Here is a 5,680-nt window from a genome sequence, read left to right on the forward strand (position 1 = left end):
GATTGAGGACTGCGATATACTTGCTTCCACAAAATACTGATTGAGGGGTGCCATATACCTGTTTCCGCCAAATACTAATTGAAGGGTGCCATATACCAGTTTCCGCCAAATACTGATTGAAGGGTGCTATATATCTGTTTTCGCCAAATACTGATTGAGGGATGCTATATACTTGTTTCCGCCAAATACTGAATGAGGGGTGCCATATATCTTCTTACACAAAATGCTGATTGAGGGGTGCTATTGCTGCATACCTTCTTCCACCAAATACTGATTGAGGGCTGCGATACACCTGCTTCCACAAAATACTGTTTGATGGGTGCGATATACCCGTTTCCGACAAATACTGATTGAGGTGTGCTATATACCCGTTTCCGCCAAATACTGATTGAGGGGTGCTATATACCTGTTTCCACCAAATACTGATTGAGGGTAGTGATGGACGAACATTGCCTGGGACGATTCGCGAACGCGATTAAATGTTCGTGAAACGCAAGTTCGCGGCGGGCCCCATTCACTTTAATGGCAGGCAAAACTTTCAGGTCATATTTGCAGCCACCAAATACTTACTAGAAGTGCACAAATAGTCCCACAACATGGACAGTGACATACCAGATGTATTATGCGAATTTGCGATCTCCATTCATTATTATTTTCATTGCAAAATATCGGGAATGTAATTTCCGCATATGCGCAGGGCCGTTTCTAGGGCCAGGCGAGGGGTGCCACCGCACGGGGCGCAAGTCAAAGAGGGGCACTGGTCACACTGGCGATGCAGGGGGGAGGCAACGGGTCAATTGCCGCCCCCCTCCCCCCTTAGAATATAATTAGAGTCAGGGCGGAGAGCGGCTAGGGGGATTAGCGCTTCGGAAGCGCTCATCTCCACAGTCATCTGTATCGCCGTCCTCAGGAGAGCGATACAGATGGCTGTGCTGCGGCAGGGGAGGGAGAGGCGTGTCCCTTCCCTGTTGGCCAGCAGCCTATTAAAGGCCGATGCAGGCGGCGCGATGACGTCATCGTGCCGCCTGAGCTGTACTGCGTGGGACACAGGCCGGGAGAGGCCTTCATCGCATCGCTGACATGGAGGTAAGTAGAAGTGTTTATTTTTTTTATACGGGCCAATACTTGTGGCACATGATTGGGGGGCATGGAGAGGCACTTCCAACTTGCACATGATTGAACGGCATCTATGGGGGCACTTACTGGCACATTATTGGGGGGCATCTATGGGGTCACTTACTGGAACATTATTGGGGGGCATCTATGGGGCACTTACTGGCACATTATTGGAGGGCATCTATAGGGGCACTTACTGGCACATTATTGGGGGGCATCTATGGGGGCACTTACTGGCTCATTATTGGGGGGCAACTATGGGGACACTTGCTGGCACATTATTGGGGGGCATCTATGGGGGCACTTACTGGCACATTATTGGGGGGCATCTATGGGGGCCCTTACTGGCACATTATTGGGGGCATCTATGGGGCACTTACTGGCACATTATTGGGAGCATCTATGGGGGCTCTTACTGGCACATTATTGGGGGGCATCTATGGGGGCACTTCTTACAGGCACATTATTGGATGGCACTATGGAGGCTTCTACTGAGGCCACAAAGAAGGGGTATTTTTTATGGGGGGCTCTGCATGGTACTTTGCATTTTATATGTGGTGCTCTGTATCAGGGGGTTTATCGGTTTCTGCAGTATAGTATTGGGGAGCACAGCGGCACAGTATTGGGGGTAGTAGGATGATTTGTCCAGAAGATGGGAGGATGATGGAAAAGTAGTAAAAAAATTTTTGGTCAAACTGCAGAGACGAATTATGGCTGAAAAATGATGGTTTGGTCTGAAGGTCTGAAAGGAGAAGATGAGGAAGAGGGAAGCAACATCTACATCAAAAGAAGACATCACTGGATGTAAGAGGTATGGGTAAACAAACTGAAAAGAAAAGGAAAGTGACCAAACTGAGATCTGTGGAGACTTAAAGAGGACCTTTCATGGGTGCCAACATTGCAAGATAACTATCTGGCCACGTAGAGCGGTGCCCAGGGATCTCACTACACTCACTATTATCCCTGGGCGCCGCTCCGTTCGCCTGCTCTGGCCCCCGGTATATTCCACGCGCTGTATGGTAATTGCTCTACACAGCCTGATGGTTATCTTGCAATGTTGGGACCCATGAAAGGTCCTCTTTAGGGATGAGCGAACCCGAACTGTATAGTTCGGGTTCGTACCGAATTTTGGGGTGTCCGTGACACGGACCCGAACCCGAACATTTTCATAAAAGTCTGGGTTCGAGTTCGGTGTTCGGCGCTTTCTTGGCGCTTTTTGAAAGGCTGCAAAGCAGCAAATCAACAAGCATCATACTACTTGCCCCAAGAGGCCATCACAGCCATGCCTACTATTGGCATGGCTGTGATTGGCCAGTGCAGCATGTGACCCAGCCTCTATATAAGCTTGGGTCACGTAGCGCTGCACGTCACTCTGCTGATACAAGTGTAGGGAGAGGTTGCAGCTGCGACGTTAGGGCGAGATTAGGCAGTGATTAACTCCTCAAAAAGACTTCATTCAGTGATCGATCTACAGCTGTGGACCATTGAACTGCTGTTATTCAATTGCTCAGTGTTTTTAGGCTGCCCAGAGCGTTTTTCAGTCACTTTTTTCTGGGGTGATCGGTGGCCATTTTGTGGCTTGCTTGTGCGCCAGCACAAGCTGCCACCAAGTACATTTAACCAACAATAGTGTGGTTATTTTTTGCTATATCCTACATCAGGGTCAAGCTTTCATCAAGTGCATTTAACCATCAATAGTGTGGTTATTTTTTGGCCATATACTACATCAGGGGCAAGCTAAGCCTGTCACCTAAGTGCATTTAACCATCAATAGTGTGGTTATTTTTTGGCTATATACTACATCAGGGGCAAGTTGAGCCTGTCACAAAGTGCATTTAACCATCAATAGTGTGGTTATTTTTTGGCCATATACTACATCAGGGGCAAGTTGAGCCTGTCACCCAGTGCCTAAAAAATAGGCCTCACATTTATATTCATCCACATCTGTCATTACTGTTTTAGCTGGTCAAGTTATTTTTAGTGTCCGTCAAAGCACAGTTTTTGTTCTGGGTTGAAAAACAATTCCCAATTTTGCAATTCTCAAAATGTGTGGTTTCTGCTGTATCAGGCCTACTTTAAATCTATTTCTAAAAGGGTATATTAGATTCAAGGTGCTAATAGGGTAATTCTCAAGAACTTCACACACACGCTACAGTGCAGATCCAAGTCTAATTCTGTCCGTAAACGTATACCTGTCACCCAGCGCCTAAATAATAGGCCTCAAATTTGTATTCAGCTAAATCTGTCATTACTGGTGTGCCTGTATTAGTGTAATACGGTACCTAAATAGATAGCCAGATAGTGTTAGGTGTCTGTAAAAAAAGGCCTGAATTTGAATTCAATACATTGGCCCGAATAATATTTTTCTTATTGTGGTGAACGGTAACAATGAGGAAAACATCTAGTAAGGGACGCGGACGCGGACATGGTCGTGGTGGTGTTAGTGGACCCTCTGGTGCTGGGAGAGGACGTGGCCGTTCTGCCACAGCCACACGTCCTAGTGTACCAACTACTTCAGGTCCCAGTAGCCGCCAGAATTTACAGCCATATTTGGTGGGGCCCAATGCCGGTCTAAGGATGGTAAGGCCTGAGCAGGTACAGGCATTAGTCAATTGGGTGGCCGACAGTGCATCCAGCACGTTCACATTATCTCCCACCCAGTCTTCTGCAGAAAGCGCACAGATGGCGCATGAAAACCAAGCCCATCAGTCTGTCACATCACCCCCATGCATATCAGGGAAACTGTCTGAGCCTCAAGTTATGCAGCAGTCTCTTATGCTGTTTGAAGACTCTGCTGCCAGGGTTTCCCAAGGGCATCCACCTAGCCCTTCCCCAGGGGTGGAAGAGATAGAATGCACTAACGCACAACCACTTATGTTTCTTGATAATGAGGACATGGGAATACCACCTCAGCACGTCTCTGATGATGACGAAACACAGGTGCCAACTGCTGCGTCTTTCTGCAGTGTGCAGACTGAACAGGAGGTCAGGGATCAAGACTGGGTGGAAGACGATTCAGGGGACGATGAGGTCCTAGACCCCACATGGAATGAAGGTCGTGCCACTGACTTTCACAGTTCGGAGGAAGAGGCAGTGGCGAGCCAACAGCGTAGCAAAAGACAAAGAGGGAGCAGTGGGCAAAAGCAGAACACCCGCCGCCAAGAGACTCCGCCTGCTACTGACCGCCGCCATCTGGGACCGAGCACCCCAAAGGCAGCTTCAAGGAGTTCCCTGGCATGGCACTTCTTCAAACAATGTGCTGACGACAAGACCCGAGTGGTTTGCACGCTGTGCCATCAGAGCCTGAAGCGAGGCATTAGCGTTCTGAACCTTAGCACAACCTGCATGACCAGGCACCTGCATTCAAAGCATGAACTGCAGTGGAGTGAAGACCTTAAAAACAAGGAAGTCACTCAGGCTCCCCCTGCTACCTCTTCTGCTGCTGCCGCCTCGGCCTCTTCTGCTGCTGCCGCCGCCTCGGCCTCTTCTGCTGCTGCCGCCGCCTCGGCCTCTTCCTCCGCCTCTGGAGGAACGTTGGCACCTGCCGCCCAGCAAACATGGGATGTACCACCAACACCACCACCTCCGTCACCAACATCTCAACCATGTCACACGGCAGCGTTCAGCTCTCAATCTCACAAACATTTGAGAGAAAGCGTAAATTCCCACCTAGCCACCCTCGATCCCTGGCCCTGAATGCCAGCATTTCTAAACTACTGGCCTATGAAATGCTGTCATTTAGGCTGGTGGACACAGACAGCTTCAAACAGCTCATGTCGCTTGCTGTCCCACAGTATGTTGTTCCCAGCCGCCACTACTTCTCCAAGAGAGCCGTGCCTTCCCTGCACAACCAAGTATCCGATAAAATCAAGTGTGCACTGCGCAACGCCATCTGTGGCAAGGTCCACCTAACCACAGATACGTGGACCAGTAAGCACGGCCAGGGACGCTATATCTCCCTAACTGCACACTGGGTAAATGTAGTGGCGGCTGGGCCCCAGGCGGAGAGCTGTTTGGCGCACGTCCTTCCGCCGCGAAGGATCGCAGGGCAACATTCTTTGCCTCCTGTCTCCTCCTCCTCCTACTCAGCTTCCTCCTCCTCTTCTTCCACCTGCTCATCCAGTCAGCCACACACCTTCACCACCAACTTCAGCACAGCCCGGGGTAAACGTCAGCAGGCCGTTCTGAAACTCATATGTTTGGGGGACAGGCCCCACACCGCACAGGAGTTGTGGCGGGGTATAGAACAACAGACCGACGAGTGGTTGCTGCCAGTGAGCCTCAAGCCTGGCCTGGTGGTGTGCGATAATGGGCGAAATCTCGTTGCAGCTCTGGGACTAGCCGGTTTGACGCACATCCCTTGCCTGGCGCATGTGGTGAATTTGGTGGTGCAGAAGTTCATTCACAACTACCCCGACATGTCAGAGCTGCTGCATAAAGTCTGTTCGCGCTTCCGGCGTTCACATCCTGCCGCTGCTCGCCTGTCTGCGCTACAGCGTAACTTTGGCCTTCCCGCTCACCGCCTCATATGCGACGTGCCCACCAGGTGGAACTCCACCTTGCA

This window comes from Bufo bufo, chromosome 7 (genome assembly GCF_905171765.1).
Source record: "Bufo bufo chromosome 7, aBufBuf1.1, whole genome shotgun sequence".
NCBI classification, from domain to species: Eukaryota; Metazoa; Chordata; class Amphibia; order Anura; family Bufonidae; genus Bufo; species Bufo bufo.